Genomic DNA, 18,918 nt, shown 5'->3' on the forward strand with positions numbered 1-18,918 from the left:
CATTTAAGATAGCCTGTCATTCCCTTCTGGACTGGAAAGTTTTTATGCATAGATATGTTGTGAATCTGATCTGTCTCCCTATGTAGGTTAAGGACTTTTTGTGTTTTGCTACTTTCAGGATTCTTTTTTTGTCTGTGTTTTTTGTGAATTTGACTATGATATGTCTTGGTTATGGCCAGCTTTTGTTGAATATAATGGGAGTTCTCTGTGCTTCTTGGTTTTTTTTGTCTGTTCCCTTTACCAGATTAGGGAAATGTTCAACTATTATTTTCTCACATAAACCTGCCTCTTTTCCACTGCCTTCATCTTCTGGGACTCTTATGATACAAATGCTTTCCAGTTTAATAAGTTGCCTAGTTCCCTAAGTCTATCTTCCTCATCCATTACTTTTTTTTCCCCCTCTTCTTTTCAGCTTCACTATTTTCCATAATATTATGTTCTACATCACTACTATGTTCCTCTACTTTGTCCATCCTCACTATCATCCATTCAAGTTTGTATCTTTGTTATAGCATTTTTAATCTTGGCCTGACTAGATTTTGTCTCTTTTATCTCTGCAGTAAGGGATTCTCTAGTGCCTTCTACGCTTTCTTCAAGCCCAGATAGAATTCTTATAATAGTTTTTTTTTAATTCTAATTTAGACATCTGACTTATTGATTAAATTCATAGACTTTATTTATTCCTAATTTCTTTTTTTTGTGGAGTTAATCCCTCTTTCTCTTCTTTTAGGAGGAAGAAAATAACATAATATTTACAAATTTTTAAACAATTAAAAACATCAAATAAAGGAAGATAGATCCTAGTTTTGATTCGGTCTGGTGTTAAAAGAAGCTTGTTGGAAAAAAAGAAGAGAAAAGATAAATAAAACAAAAATAAAATAAAATAAATAAAATAATAAAATAAATTTGCTCTTTCTGTATCCAAGAAAAGGAAAACAACAACAACCACAACAACAAGAAAACCAGAAGCTAACAAAACAAAACAAAATAAAAAGCAAACAAACATAGAAACAAACAAAAAACCCACATGAAGCTAGATCCAGTTCTGCCTAGAGCTGAAACTGCAGCACTCTATGATCAGTGAACTTAGTGAGTTGAAGGGCTTGTGTTGGTCTTCTGGGTGAGGTGCCTGTTGCACTGATTCTCAGGTAAACTTGGCATAATAAAGATACACCTGCAAGATGTCAGGGTTTGGTGATTGTTGTAAACAGCTCTAGCCTCCACTAGTGTGCACTCTGTTGCTCATGGAAGTTGGTCAGTCCTGGTGTGTGGAAGGTAATGACATTGCATCAGTCTCTCATCCCCAGAGCAGATATTTTACACCCTCCTTCTTTAGTAAGACTTCACAGAAGAGCAAACACTCCCTCCTCTTGTGTTCCCAGCTTCTGTCAGATTCCTGCCTTCACCCTATGTCTGAGGTTTCTGGATGCCAGGCAGCACAGTACTCCTTTTTTTAATCTCAGAGATATAGCTGTGTTTTTAAAAACCATAAATTTTAGGAACCTGGCACAGCTCAGACCCACTCTGATCCTCTGGAGGAGGGTCTCACCATGCTGTGTCAGGTGTCAGTTTGTCCCAGAAGATGGTCATCCAACCATGTACAAGTTAAGAGTTTGTGGTAAAGCATAGCAAAAATCTGGCACCAAGGTTTACAGCCCTCAATAGTTATCTCTGTACTATGTTGGTGAACCAGGCAACATGTTGGAGACCACCGACACTTTTGTCCCCAGAGATGCCATGCCATGACTCTTAAATGCACTCCAGGAATGGGAAACATTTATCAACATGTAATCTAGAAGATCCTGAGCCAATGCTGTCTTATCCTGGGCCTCTGACCTCCTTCCCCAAAGAAGCACCACTAAGCTGCCAGGCATGGCCCTGGTGATGGCGCAGACTTCTAAAATTTCAGACATTGAGCTCTACTGCATAAAAAATTTACAGTATTCAGTCCCCCTCCTTTTCTCAGTTAATGGTTTTAGGGAAATTTTCTTTCTTCCTTTCTTTCCTTCTCTTTTCCTTTCTTTCTTCTTTATTTTTTAATTTGAGAGAGAGATAGAGCATGAGTGAGTGGGGGAGAGGGGCAGAGGGAGAGAGAAACTTAAGCAGCCTCTATGCTCAGCACAGAGCCCAACACAGGGCTTAATCCCGTGAACCTGGGATCATGTCCTGAACCAAAATCAAGAGTGTGACACTCAATAGCCTGAGCCATTCAGGCATTTTGGGGAAAGTGTTTTCTTGTGTGAGACGCAGCATAATTCTCTCTCTCTCTCTCTCTCTCTCTCTCTCTCATATTCTTCTTTCTTCATGATCAAGTATTACTCCTCTTGGCAGCACCTGTAGTTCTTTTCTCCCCCAAAACAACTCCACAGTTCCTACCTTCTGTGATGTGGCCTTTTGTCTGCCTCTAGATGTGTAATTTTTTTCTCTCAGTACTCAGAGAGACTTCTTGTGTATTCAGAATCATTTGATATTTATCCATTTGTGTTCAAAATGCTAGGCAAGCTTAGGGTTGTCCTACTCCTCTACCATCTTAACTGAAGAGATCTAGCTTGATTGATCAAGAAAAAAAGAGATTCAGTAAACAGATAAATTATAAACAAAAGAAGGAATATTATATTTGATACCAGAGAAATACAAGAGATTATAAAAGACTACTATTAACAATTTATTTACATGACAAAAAACAGATATCGTAGAATAAATAGATAAATTCCTAGGTATATACACATACCAAAACTGAATCATACAATAATCAAATTTCTGAGCAGACTAATAATGAGCAAAAAGATAGAATATTTTACCTAACATCTAAAGAAACAACACAACAAAGGCCTGGAGCAGATGATATCATTTTTGAATTCTAAAAAAAAAAAACAGAAAACAAAAAACCCACAAGTAAATAATAATAGAATTAACATTGCTCTTTCTCAAACTTTTCTCAAAAATTGCAGAAAAAGGGAAATCACAAAACCTATTTTTATGAGGCCAGTATTCCTCTGGCACTAAAGTCGTATAAGGACATTGAAAAACAATAAAAGCAAGTACAAATATCATTGATGAATATAAATGCAATTATCATACTGTTTTGATCACTACAGCTATATAATAAAACTTTAAGTCCATAATTCTTATGACCCCAGCTTTGCTTTGCTTTTTCAAGGTTGTTTGGCTTTTCAGGGTCTTTTGTGGTTCCATACAAATTTTAGTATTGTTTGTTCTAACTCTGTGAAAATTGTTGTTATTTTTATATAGATTGCATTAAATGTGTAGATTTTTTTGGGTAGTATAGACCTTTTAACAATATTTGTGCATGCAATCCATGAGGATGGCATATCTTGAAATTTGTGTGTGGGTCATTTTTAATTTGTTTCATCAGTGTTTTACAATTTTCAAAGGATAGTTTTTTCACATATTTAGATAAGTTTATTTATAGGTATCTTATTGTTTTTTTGTAGTTGTAAATGGGATTGATTTTTTCATTTCTCTTTATGTTGTGTCATTATTGGTGTTTAAAAATGAAATAACATTCTGTGTTTAATTGTTTTTTTTTAATATGTATTTATTTGGAGAAGGGGAAGAAAGAGGGACAGAGGATAAAAGGGGGCTCTGAGTGGAGAAACTGACAGCAGTGAGCCTGATGTGGGGCTTGAACTCATGAACCACAAGATCATGCCATGAGATGAAGTCAGTCATTCAGCCGACTGAGCCACCCAGGGGCCCCTGTGCTTTGTGTATCCTGTGACATTGCTAAATTTATTTACCAGTTCTAGCAGGTTTTTGGTGGAATCTTTCTGGTTTCCTATATAGAATATCATGTGATTTGCAAAGAGTTAAAGTCGACTGCTTCCATGCCAACTTGGATGTCTTTTATTTCTTTGTGTCGTTTGATTGATGTGGCTAAGATTTCCAGTAATATGTTTAATAACAGTGGTCAAAGTGAATATCCCTGTCCCTTTCCTGGTCATATAGGAAAAGCTCTCAGTTTGTCCCTATTGATGATGATATTAACTTTACTTTTGTTTTTTATATATGATTTTTATCATGTTGAGATGTGTTCCCTCTAAATCTACTGTGTTGAGATTTTTTATTATGAATGGATGTTCATAATAAATACTTTTTCTGTGTCTATTGAAATGATCATATGAATATTACTCTTTCTTTCAAAGCTGTAGTGGTCAAAGCACTATGGTACTGTCACAAATATAGACACACGGATCAATGAAGCAGAATGGAAAACCCAGAAATTAATACACAACTACATGGCGAATTAAACTTTGATAAAGCAGGGGGCGCCTGGGTGGCGCAGTCGGTTAAGCCTCCGACTTCAGCCAGGTCACGATCTCGCGGTCCGTGAGTTCGAGCCCCGCGTCGGGCTCTGGGCTGACGGCTCAGAGCCTGGAGCCTGTTTCCGATTCTGTGTCTCCCTCTCTCTCTGCCCCTCCCCCATTCATGCTCTGGCTCTCTCTGTCCCAAAAATAAATAAACGTTGAAAAAAAAAATAAAATAAAAATAAACTTTGATAAAGCAGGAAAGAATTGTCAGTAGGAAAAAGATAGTCTCTTCAACGAATGGTGTTGGGAAAACTGGACAGCTTCATGTAAAAGAATGAAACTGGACCACATTCTTACACCAAACACAAAATAAATTCAAAATTGGTTACAGATCTAAATATGAGACCTGAAACCATTAAAATACTTGAAGAGAACATAGGCAATAGCTTTTATGACATCAGCTGGAGCAAGTTTTTTCTAGACATGTCTCCTGAGGAAAGGGAAGCAAAGCAAACAATAAACTATTGGGATATCAAAATATAAAGCTTCTGCACAGCAAAGGAAACAGTCAGCAAAACTAAGAGGCAACAGAGTGGGAGGAGATGTTTCTGAATGATATATCCAATAAAATATATGAATAACTTATACAATTCAACATCCAGAAAAACCAAATATTCTAGTTAATACATGGGCAGAAGTCACGAATAGACATTTTTCCAAAGAAGACATACAGATGGCCAACTGATGCATGAAAAGATGCTCAACATCATTCATCATCAGGGAAATTCAAATAAAAACTCCAATGAAATATCACCTCGCACCTGTTAGAATAGCTAAAATCAGAGAAATAACAGGTGATTGTGAGGATGTGGACAGAAGGAAACCCTCTTGAACTATTGGTGGGAATGCAAACTTGTGCAGCCACTCTGGAAATCATGATGGGGTTTCTTCAGAAAGTTAAATCACTACTACCCTACCATACAGCAATGACACTACTAAGAATTTACCCAAATAATATAAAACTAGTAATTCAAAGGAGGTACACACATCCCAATGTTTATAGCTGTGTTATCTACAATAGCCAAATGATGCAAACAGTCCAAATGTCCATCAACTGATGAATGAATAAATAAATGTTATTTATGTCTATACATTGGAATATTACTCAGCCATGAAAGGAATGAAATCTTGTCATTTGCAATGACAAAGGTGGAGCTAGAGAGTATTATGCTAAGTGAAATAAGTTGTAGGGAATAAGCTTAGAAATTCCCTGAGCCTGCCCTGATGGGCTAACAAGGCATAAAGAATTAAAAAGTCATAGTATATTCTCACTCAAGTTTGGGTAAACAAGATTAGGTAAATACATATAGGTAAGGTGGGGCAGAAGCCCCAGTATAGATAGGGTGGGGCAAAAACTACAGTATAGGACAAAGGTATATGAGGTAAACAAGATTAGGTATTCAGGGTGGAAATGTCCCCCAACTTAGTACTATACCAGAAAACTGCTTTCACAGGAAAGAAGGACCAAATTAGGTAAACAGGTAAATAAGGCTATAGACCGCTGTGGTTTAAAGTTGTCCAGAGCAGAGCTAATCAGTAAAAGAAAGGTGCCTTGTTGACCCTGAGGTAACATGCTCTGTCTTTCTTGCCCACTAGACCAGTTTAGGTAAACAGAGGTGGTTCCTCACATCTGCTGTAAACAATCTTCTGCCCAGGGCCAGGGTTTTGTTTGTATTAACCCAAACCGCTAACACCGCATACTTTCAAAACCCCCTTTCCCTCATGCCCATGAGTTAATGTTCAAAGTTTCATTATATCTTTGTGCACGTCCATCATCATGTTTGTACGCTTTCTGATCCTAATAAAAACGGAGGAAGAACCCTTAATCAGGGTTCTTGTCTTCTCCCAGACATTAACCATCTCTTGTATTTTTAATCCTGCATCCTGCTTTCTTGCTGGACAAGAAAGAACTCCAGACCCAGAGTCTACAAAAATAAGTCAATCTGAGAAATAGAAATACCAGATCATTTCATTTATCTATGCAACTTAAGAAGCAAAACTAATTATAATATGGCAAAATATATGGAGAGAGGAAAACCAAGAAACAGTCTCTTAACTTTAGAGAACAAACTGATGGCTACCAAAGAGGAGTTGGTGGTTGGGGGTGTCTGTTAACTAGATGATGGAGATTAAGGAGAGCAATTGCTGTGATTAGCACAGGATGTTGAATGGAAGTGCTGACTCAGTATTGATTCAATGTTGATTGTACACCTGAAAGTAATATTACACTATATTTTAACTAACTGGAATTTGAACAGAATCATTTAAAAACATCATATAAATGCAAAAATTCTCGATATAATACTGTTTATTATTCTTATTCATCAGTTTATCATTCTTATCCTAGCCAAAGCAATCTGGTCAGAAAAAAAATAAGAAAGGCATCTAAATCATAAAGGAAGTAAAATTTTCTGTGTTTTAGATGGCATAATCTTATACACAGAAATCCTAAAGATTCAACCAAAAAAAATCTTATATCAAATAAATCAATTCAGTAAAACTGAAGGCTTCATTAAGATCCTTAAATATTAGTGAGTTGCTTTGGGCAGCATACCTATTTAGCCATTTGGTGTCTTTTGATTAGAGAATTTAGTTCATTTACATTTAAAGTAATTATTGATATTTATGTAACTATTGTCATTTTATGAATTACAAACAGTTTTCTGACTGTTTTTAGTTCCTCTATTTTCCTTTCTTCTTGTCTAGTTTTCCTCTCTTTCGGTTTGATGGCTTTCTCTAATGTGATGCATAGGTTTTTGTGTATCTACAATAGGAATTTTCTTTGTGGCCATAATGAGGCTCACATATAAAACCCTAATTTAAGTTGATAGCAAGGTAAGTGTGAGTTCATTCTAAAACTTAACATCTTTAAAATGTTTATTTATTTTTAGACAGATACAGAGAATGAGTGGGTAGGGAAAGATAGAGAGGGAGAGAGAGAATCCCAAGCAAGTTCCACAGTGTCAGCACTGAATCTATCATGGGGCTTGATCCGATGAACTTGTGAGATCATGACCTGAGCCAAACCCAAAAGGTGGATGCCCAACTGACTGAGGCACCCAGGTGTCCCTAAAACTGAACATTTTTCCTTGTCAATATTTAATTTGTTTGGCCATCATATTTTACATCTCTTTATTTTGTGTGTTCCTTAGCTAATTATTGCAGTTAAAGTTATTTTTATTACTTTGCCTTTAAACTTTTAAACTAGCTTTATAAGTAATTGACCCACTACATTTACTATGTATGTAGTTTTACAAGTGAAATGTTACTCTCATATACTTTATTCCTACTAACTAGTACTTTTTTTTTCACTTTAAAGAAATACCTTTAACATTTCTTTTTTGGCCAGTTTGGCGGTGGTGACTTCTTTCACTTTTATATTTCTGAAAAGAATATATATATATATATATGCTGAAAGTGAAGGGATAGCTTAAAAAGTTTCATGCAAATGAAAAACCAAAAATCCTAGGTACCTATATTTATATCAGGCCACATAGATTTTACTTATTTATTTTTTAGACATCACAGACCTTAAACAAAGATTACAATAACAAAGATGTTCCCTACACACTGAAAAAGAGGTCAATCCAACAAAAATATTTAATATTTCTAAATTTTCTGCACCCAACATAGGAACACTTAAATATATAAGGCAAATATTAAGAAGCTTAATGAGAAAAATACAACAAATAGCAGGGAATTTAATACCCCACTTACTTCCATTAATCAACCATCCAGACAGAAATTAAATACAAAGTGACCATACGAAATACATTAAAGCAGATGGACTTAATAAATATACACAGAACATTCCCTCCCCAAAAAGCTTGATACATATTCTTTTCAAGTGCCCATGAATCATTCTCCAGTATAGATTATATTTGGCCAAAAAATAAGCCTCAATAGATTTAAGGTTATTGAAATATTTTTTTCTACCAGAATGATTTGAAAATAGAAAGCAATCACAAGATGAAAAGTTGAAAAACACAAATATGTGGAGATTGGAAATCATGCCACAGAACAATGAGACAACAAATAAATCACAGAAGAAATCAAACTTTACTTTGAAACAAATGAAAATAAAATAAAACATATCAAAATCTATAGAATGTAACAAAATCAATTCTATGGGAGAAATTTATAGAGATACAGGCCTACCTCAAGAAACATGAAAAAACTGAAATAAACAATCAAACTTTGCATCCAAAGTAACTAGAAAGAGTAGAACAAACAAAGCCTAAATGAGGAGAAGGAAGGAAATAACAAAGATCAGAGAAGTAAATAAAATAAAGAGTAAAAAAAGAAAAGTTTCAAAGAGCAATGAAACCAAGAGCTGTTCTTTGGAAGGATAAACAAAATTGACAAACCTTTAGTTAGACTCACTAAGATAGAAAGAGAGAGGGTTGCAATAAGTAGAAATGAGAAGAGGAAAATTTGCAACTGATAACAAAGACACACAAAATTTTATAAAATATTAGTATAAATAATTATACATCAATACATTTATCAATCTAAAAGAAATTGACATATTTTAAAAGCATGGAATCTTCCAAAGCTGAACCATGAAAAAGTAGAAAATCTGAATCTACTGATCACTAGGAAGGAGATTAAATCAGTAAGAATTTTTTTTAATGTAAACCTCAGAAAACCAATGCCTAGGACAAGCAATCTTCACTGGTGAATTCTACCAAACATTTAAAGGTTAAATACTAATCCCTTTCACACTCTTCCAAAAATTGAAAAAGGAAAAATATTTCCAAACCCATCTTACGTAAGACTGTATTACCTTGTTAAAACACACACACACACACACACCCACACACACACACGAGGATGTCATAGGAAAAGAAAATTAGGGATCAATATCTCTGATGAATATAGGTACAAAATATCATCAACAAAATATTAGCAAACTGAATTCAACAATACCTTAAAAGATTCATACACCATGACCAAATGGCATTGATTACAGGAACGTAGGATGTTTCAATATTTGTAAATCAATCAGCATGATACACCACATTAACAAAATGAAGAATAAAATGTATATGGTTATCTTAGTAGATGACAAGAAATAAGTAAAAAACAAATTAACACACACACATACACACACACACATATATATACATATATATACATATACATATATATACATATATACATATATATGATAAAATATATGATAACAATATATATGTTATATATATATACATATACATATATATATGATAAAAAACTCTTAACAAAGTGGATATACATGTAACATACCTCAATATTAGAAAGACCATATATGATAAGCCCACGTCTAACATCATACTCAACAAAAAGATGAAAGTTTTTCCTTTAAGTTCAGGAACAAAACAAAGATGGCCAATCTTACCAGTTTTATTCAACATAGTATTAGAAGACCTAGCCAGAGTAATTAGATAAGAAAAATAAATAAAAGACATCCAAATTGGAAGGAAAGAAATAAAATTGTCACTATTTATAGATGATATAATTTTATATATAGAAGATCCTAAAGACTCTTAAAAAAAAACTTTTAGATATAATAAAGTTAAAGTTACCAAAATCAATGTACAAAAATTAGTTTCATTTAATGCACTAACTACAGACTGTCAAAAAGAATATTTTTAAATTTTTTCAAAAAGAAGAAAAAAAACCTAATAATGAATTTAACCAAGGAAATGAAAGACATGTGCAGTGAAAACTATGAGACAGTGGTAAAATAAATTCAAGAAAATGCAAATAAATGAAAACATATTTCATGCTCATGAATTGGAGGAATTAATGTTGTTAAAATATCCATATTACCCAAAGCAATGTATGGACTCAAATAAATCCCTATAAAACTTCCAATGGCATTTTTCACAGAATTAGAACAGATAATTCTATAATTAGGAAACCACAAAAAATTCCTTATAGCCAAAATGATCTTGAGAAAACAGAACAACATTGAAGTCATAACAACCCTTGCTTTCAAACTATATTATAAAGTTGCAGTAATCAAAAGAGTTATGGTATTGGCTTAAAGTGACACATAGAACAATAGAGCAGAATAGTCCAGAAATAAAACCCTACATATATTGTCAATTGTCTAGCATAGGAGCCAAGACTACACAATGGAGAAGTGTGGGGAATAAGCTTAGAAATTTCCTGGGCTTACACCAATGGGTTAACAAGGCATAAAGAATTGCAATGGGTGGGATGCTCACACCCAAGTTTGGATAAACAAGGTTAGGTAAATAAGTATAGAGAAAGGAGGGCAGAAGCCCCAATATAGAATATAGGTATATGAAATAAACAAGATTAGGAATTCAGGGAGAAAGTGCCCCCCACCATTTAGTACTATAGCAGAAAGCTACTTTCTCAGGAAGGGAGGACCAAGTTAGGTAAACAGGTAGCCTGAGCTATAGACCGCTGCACTGCACTGCTGGTGAAGCTGCCCAGAGAGAAGATGATTAACACGACAAAGGTGCCTTGTTAACCCTGAGGTCAAGTGTCCTATCTGTCTTATTCCTTAGGCTAGCTAAGATAAACAGAGGTGGTGCCTCATGTCCCCTGTAAACAACCTTCTGCCCAGTTGCATGGCATCAGGATTTTTTTTTTGTATTAACCCAAAACCCTAACCCTGAATATCTTCAAGATCCCCTTTCCCTCATGTCCGTGAGTTAATGTTCACAGATTCATTGTCTTTGTACAAGTCCATCACCATGTTTGTAAGACTTCTGCTCCTAATAAAAATGGGGCAAAGACCCTTATTTGGTGTTCTTGTCTTTTCCCAGACATTAGTCATCTTTTGCATTTTAATCCTGCGTCCCGCTCTCTTGCTAGACAAGAAAGAACTCTAGACTTAGAGTCTATGACGGGGGAAACAGCTTGGCAGTGCAAGATGTGTAGATGTGAATTCCAGGAGAGAAAAAATGGTAGCACTGCAGAGAGGAAGGAACCCTTTCTGTAGAGAGACAAAAGAGGGAGAAAGAGAGAGGGGTTGCAATTATGTTGCATTGTTAGCACAAGAGGAAATCCTTTCTGGACCATGGACTGGGGAGTGAGGAGTACTGAGTGTTCCAGTTTTGTTTTGTTTTTTCAAATGCTGTTTGGAGCTTGAACGCTGAGATTTTGTAACTCTGCAACCTTCTCTATATCAGAGCTGTGGTGTGTACTCCTGGGAGGCTGGCCCCAGAGTGCATAGTGACATGTCATAAGGAAATTTTCAAAATACAAACATAAAGAGAGAATTCTGAAAGCATCTGGGGACAAAATGTCCTTAACCTGCAAGGTTACACATATAAGGGTGAGGGTAGACAAGTTCTGAAACTTGTCAGGTCAGAAAAGAGTAGCAAGACATATTCAATGTGCTGAACAGCTAATGTGCAGCTAATGTGCAGCTAATGTGCAGCAATGTGCAACTAAGAATTCCTTATCCAGCAAGGTTGTCATTCAGAATAGGAGAAACAAAGACTTTCCCAGAAAAACAAAATCTAAAGGAGTTAATGACCACTAAACCAGCTTTGCAAGAAATTTTAATGGGGACCCTCCAGTGGGGGAAAAAACAAAAACAAAAACCCAAAGCAACAAAGATTACTAAGGATCAGAGAATATTACCAAAACCACCAACTCTACAGGTAACACAGTGGCACTAAATTCATACCTTTCAGTAATCACTATGAATGTAAATGGTCTAAATGCTCCAATCCAAAGACATAGGGTATCAGAATGGAAAAGATCCATCTGCACGATACCTATAAGAGACTCAATTTAGGCTTACATACATCGTCAGATTGAAAGTGAGGGGATGGAGAAACATCTGTCATGATAGTGAGCATCAAAAGGAAGCTGGGGCATCTATACTTATATCAGACAAAGTATATTTTAAAACAAAGACTGTAGAGCCACCTGGGTGGCTCGTTTGGTTAGGTGTCCAGCTCTTGATTTTGGCTTAGGTCATGGTTTGTGGCTTCTTGCACTGGCAGTGTGCAGCCTGCTTGTGATTCTAACTTTCTCTCTCTTTATGTCCCTCCCCCACTCTCACTATTTTTGTTTCTCTTAAAATAAATGAACTTAAAAAAAATAAAACAAAGACTGTAACGAGATAATGAGGGGCATTATATCATAATTAAGTAGTCTATTTATCAAAAAGATCTAACAACTGTAAATATTTATGCCTCAACTTGGAGAACTAAAATATACAAATCGACCAATCACAAGCATAAAGAAATTCATGGGCCTAGGAGTACAAGATTTTAATGCCCCACATACAACAATGGACAGATCATCTAAGCAGAAAATGAACAAAGAAACAATGGAAAAAATGGCTTTGAATAACACACTGTACCTGATGGACTTAACTTATTTTTTAGAACATTTCATCCCAAAGCAGCAGAATAAACATTCCTTTAAAGGGAAAATAGAACATTCTCCAGAATAGATTGCATACTAGGTCAGAAATTAGCCCTCAATATATGAAAATAGAGATCATACCATGAAAAATTTCAGATTACAAATTTATGAAACTAGAAATCAACCAGGAAAAAAAAATGGAAAGGGCTCAAATACAGTGAGGTTAAAGAACATCCTACTAAAGAATTAATGGTTTAACCAACAAAGTAAATAAGAAATAAAGATAAAATACAAAGAAGCAAATGTAGATGAAAACACGACAGTCCAAAACCTTTGGGATGCAGCAAAAACAGTCCTAGAAGAAATTACATTGCAACTCAATTCAGGCCTATCTCAAGAAGGCAGAAAGGTCTGAAACAAAACCTAAACTTACACCTAAAGGGGCTACAAAAGGAGCAGACAATAAAGCACAAAGCCAGCAAAAATGAAACAATAAAGATTAGACATGAAATAAATTATATATATATATATATATATATATACAAAAAAAAAGTAGGATCAATGAAACAAAACATGGGTTTTTGAAAGAATACAAAGGTTGATAAACCCCTAGCCAGACATCTCAAAAAGAAAAGAGAGAGGACCCAAATAAATAAAATCACAAATGAAAGAGGAGAGATAAACACCACAGAAATACAAACAATTATAAGAGAAATTATATTATGAAAAATTATATGCCAACCCACTGGACAACCTGGAAAAAATGGACAAATTCCTAGAAGCTCACACAAAACCAAAATTCAAACAGGAAGAAGTAGAAAATTGGAACAGTCCCATAACCAGGAAAGAAATTTAATCAGTAATAATAAATCTCTAAACTAGAGTCCTGGACCAGATGGCTTTCTGGGGGAATTATACCAGACATTAAAGAAGACTTCATGTCTATTATTTTCAAACTATTCCAAAAAATAGACAGAGAAGGAAAACTTCCAAAATCATTCTATGAAGAGGGACTTATCTTGATTCCAAAACCCAATAAAGACACCAGACAGATATTCCTGATGTCCCTGGATTCACAAATTCCTAACAAATACTAGAAAATCAAATTCAACAGTACATCCAAAGAATTATTCACCATGATCAAGTGGGATTTATTCCTAGGCTGCAGGGCTGGTTCAATAATATAAAATCAATCAATCAATCAATCAATCAATAATAAAAGAAAGGATAAGAACCATATGATCCTTACAACAGGTGCATACAAGGCATTTGACAAAATACAGCACTATTTCTTGATAAAAAACCTTAAGACATTTGGGGTTGGAGAAACATACCTCAGCATCATAAAAGCCATAGAATAAAGGCCCACAGCTAATATCATCTTCAATGGGGAAAAATTGAGAGCTTTCTCTGTAATGTCAGGAGCACAAGGGATGTCCACTCACACCACTGTTGTTCAACATAGTCCTGGAAGTTCTAGCCTTTGCAATCAGACAACAAAAAGAAATAAAATGTACACAAATTAGCAAAGAAGAGATAAAACATTAAATCTTCACAGATGGCATGGTAATCTACATGGAAAATTTGAAACACTCCACCAAAAAAAAAAAAAAAAAACTGCTAGAACTTATTTTGATTTCAGCAAAGTCACAGGGTATAAAATTAAATACAGAAATTAGTTGCATTTCCATACACGAATAAACTGGACAGCGACAGATAGAAGAAAGAAACTGGACCACTCTCTTACACCATACACAAAAAGAAATTCAAAATGGATGAAAGATCTAAACGTGAGACAGGAAACCATCAAAATTCTAGAAGATAAAGCAGATAGCAACTTCTTTGACCTTGGCTGCTGCAACCTCTTACTAGCCACATTTCTGTAGGCAAGGGAAGTAAAAGCAAAATGAAATATTGTGACATCATTAAGATAAAAAGGCTTATGCAAAGTGAATAAAACAATCAATAAAATTAAGGTAACCAATGGAATGACAGAGGATATTTGCAAACGACATATCAGATAAAGGATTAGTATCCAAAATCTATCAATAACTTATCAAACTCAATACCCAAAAAACAAATAATCCAGTGAAGAAATAGGCAGAAGACTTGAATAAACACTTTTCCAAAGAAGACATCCAGATGACTAACAAACACATGAGAAGATATTCAACATCAGCTCAAATTCAAGAAAATAGAAATCAAAACTACAATGATATACCACATCATACCTGTCATAACGGCTAAAATTAACAACTCAGGAAACAACAGATGTTGGCAAGGAGGTGGAGAAAGAGGAACCCTTTGCACTGTTATTGGGAATGTCAACTGGTGCATCCACTCTGGTAAACAGTATGGAGGTTCCTCAAAAAATTAAAAATAGAACTACCCTATGATTCAGGAATTTCACTACTAGGTATTTATACAAGGGATACAGAAATGCTGATTCGAAGGGGCACACTCACCCCATTGTTTATAGCATCACTATCAACAATAGGCATATTGTTGAAAGAGCCCAAATGGAAAGAGCCCACTGGAAAGAGCCATCCAGTAACTGATGAATGGATAAAGTATAGTGGTATATACATACAATGGAGTACTACTTGGTGATCAAAAAGAATGAAATCTTGCCATTTGTAACAATGTGGATGGAACTAGAGTGTAATATGCTAAGCAAAGTAAGTCAGTCAGAGAAAGACATAATATCCTATGATTTCACACATAGGTGGGATTTAAGAAACAAAACAGATGAACATAGGGGAAGGGAAGGAGAAATACGATAAAAACAAATAAGGAGACAAACCATAAAAAACTCTTAAATACAGAGAACAACCTGAGAGTTGCTGGAGGGAGGTCGGTGGTATATATGCTAAATGGGTGATGGGCATTAGGGAGGGCACTTTTTGGGATGAGCACTGGGTGTTATATGGAAATTATGAATCACTACATTCAACTCCTGAAACCAATACTACACTGTATATCAATTAACATGAATTTAAATAAACAAATTAAAAAATGATCAAAATGATATAAGTACTAGCAATTTTAATTTCCTTGGTAATTACAGATATTACATTTTTAATCTTGTCAATAATTGAAACTAATAATATAAATTACTTTATGATACTAGTATAATATGCTGGTTTTATGCTCATCCAAATGACAACTGATAAACAAAACTAGCACTCTCAATTTTTCCTCTGAATGTTGACAATTATTGCACAACAATTAAAAATTAATTGCTCCTAATAGACCCAGGGAAATGCTGTAGAAAGTTTTTTCACAGTGGATTTGGGCATTGACATATCCAATAATTTGAGTACATGCAATTTATTAATGGAAAGACTTTTTATATAACTTCCATATTTTATTCAAATAATGCATTGACAGGGCATCAACCAACTACAGGGTAAACTGGTATTCCCATAACCCACACCTCCAGACCCCTAAGGAAAATACTTCAAATTATTTCATAATTTTTCCCAGTACTTTCTTGATATTATAAACAATATGCTTATCTTCTAATGGTTGACTCATAAATCCAAATATGAGACCATAATTTGTACCTTAGGCCACTGTGGATGGAATGTTGCCCCTCACTACATCACCGACTTTTTCCTCTTTCCCTCTCTCCCCATTCAACATAGTTATGTTTTATGTTTGGGGACATGCATTGTTCCATCATTAGAATTTATTGGTTACATATATAATATATAATGGTACTATAAAACATGGTGTTAGTTTATTTGATAATTCTCACTATCACCTAAACAAGAGATCTTAAAATCTTCTTGAGATAAATTATAGTAATATAGGAAGAATTGAACAGTTATTCATTCTAATTTTTCTCATTCTCTTATTTTCTCTTTTTGACAACCTGTCCATGATCATCCTCATCCTCCTGGACACCTATCTCCATGCATGCATGCATTTTGTACTTAGTTCTCCCTCGTGGACCTGAACTACATCTCCACCATTGTCCCCAGGATGGTGTCCAATTATCTCTTTCAAAACAAGTCTATTTCTTTCATTGGGTGAGGGATTCAGAGCTTCCTTATCTTGACTTTAGTAGGTGCAAAAGGATTACTATTGACCACTATGGCATATGATAACTAGGTGGCTATTTGCTTTCTTCTCCACTATCCCGTTCATATGAGTAAAAGAGTCTGTGTGTTGATGATAATGGGATCCTGGATAATGAACTCAATCAACTGTTGTGCCCACACTGTATATGCCCTCCATTTACCTTACTGTCAATCCAGAACTGGCAACCATTTCTTCTTTGATGTACTGGACATATTGGCCTGCATGAGCCCGGCCAATGGTACTGGCCTGCATGGGCATCTCAGCCTGAGAATACAGTGTTTGGAAGCACCACACTATTGATTGTGTTTCCTTTAATTGGCATTACATGTTCCTATGGCCACATTCTCCTTGACATCTACAGCATGCACTCAGCAGAAGGGAGGAAGAAGGCCTATTTGACACACTGCACCCACTTCATTGTGGTGACTTTCTAATATGCACCCTTTGTTTACACTTATCTATACCCAAGATCTCTCCAATCTCCAAGAGACAACAAGGTTCTTGTTGTCTTCTACACCATGCTTACCCAAATGTTCAACCCAAATGCTCAGTCTACAGCCTTGAAAAAAAAAAAAAAAAAAAGAGGTGATAGGGACCATGGGAAGAGTAATTGAGAGGATCTGTTCTGTAAAAATATAGAGGAAACTCTCAGTCCTGCAGTCTCATAAGAAGACCAATTTCACCTTTTTTACACCTTAAGGGCAATATTATTTCAGGATTGAAGACAAGGACTAAAATAACCTAGAAGATTAAAATAATTGAGATTTGACCAAACAATTGTATATTACTGATCACTCTTTTTGTTTTCTTTGTGGTAATTTTTTCAATAAAGATAAAGACCATATATTTTATCCTAATTTGTGGGCGATAAGTTTTTTTCTAATTTTTTAATGTTTTATTTATTTTTAAGAGACCCTCAGAGTGTGAGTGGGGGAGGGGCATGGAGAGGGAGACACAGAATCTGAAGCAGGCTCCAGTCTCTGAGCTGTCAGCACAGAGCCCAATGTGGGGCTTAAACCCATAAACCTTGAGATCATGACTGGGCTGAAGTCAGATGCTTAACCTACTGCACCATCCAAGAACCCCCAATAAGGCTTTACTGATATGTAGAAATGATACTGGAAACAGTCAAATTTAATGGAATTATTCAGTATAATAGTTTTAATGCTTAGATATAGCCCCAAAATGGGAAAACAAGACAAAGGACAAAAGTACAATAAATGCAATACCTGTTCTGTGTTTATTTAAATAAATGCTTTTAAATAAATGTATATTTGAATAAACAAAGAGAAGCAAAGATTTCAAATAAACTTTAACTTGATAAATGAGCAATGTCTTGCAATACAAGTAGTACATGACTCTGAATATTGCATGATCACAACTGAGGCAATGGTTCCTGAAATTCGCTGTGATATACAAGTGCTTTGGATTATAAGCATGTTTCCAGAACACATTATACTCACAAACCAAGATTTTACTGATTATATATATATATATATATACTCTAAAATAGTGAATACTGGTTTTTCTGTTTCCCAATTTTCAGGGAAGGTGATAGATGTAGAGACTAGGCATAAAAATCTGCATGGAATTAGAAGCCTTCACACCGTTAGAGAGGAAATTTTATATCTTTTATGAGAGGGAGCCTGAAAGTATCTAGATGAATCAAAAGAAAACAATTTTATTACAGGTCTATCCCAGGAAAAATAATTATGACTGGAGAGAGGCAAATTAAAGAATCAGAGCCATTTTATAAAAATATTGATGGGAATTACACACTATTAAGTGATGAGTAATCAATCTGAGCCAATTGCAAATCATTCCTCAAAACACTCAAATTTTACATTCCCAAAAGCCAAGCCATTATTACTGTTTTATACGATAATTTCTGTTATGGACATTTCATTATCCATTTAGCATTGTCATAATTCTACTGAACCAGGATTGAGGGATCGATTTTAGTTAGCCTTTCTCTACCACATTTTTAAATAGATATATCTGTTTAGTCACTAGACTACAAAAGTCCTACCATTATATCCAGTTTAACTCTACTCCTGAACGCTATCAATGAATGGTCATCAGTGTTTGTTTATGGGATAATTCAGTTATAATCTTTATTTTCTGAAATCAGATGTAAATACGGAGGCTAGAATAAACA

At 34.9% G+C, this 18,918-nt stretch overlaps 1 pseudogene; it reads left to right on the forward strand.

Annotated features, from left to right (window-relative positions):
* Positions 1-14,995: 14,995 nt before the first annotated feature.
* On the forward strand, positions 14,996-17,399 carry LOC112856830 (olfactory receptor 2L3-like; annotated as a pseudogene).
* The last annotated feature ends 1,519 nt before the right edge of the window (positions 17,400-18,918 follow it).

The sequence above is a fragment of the Puma concolor genome, chromosome A1, assembly GCF_028749965.1.
Source record: "Puma concolor isolate L17-30 chromosome A1, mPumCon1.1.hap2, whole genome shotgun sequence".
Taxonomy (NCBI): Eukaryota; Metazoa; Chordata; class Mammalia; order Carnivora; family Felidae; genus Puma; species Puma concolor.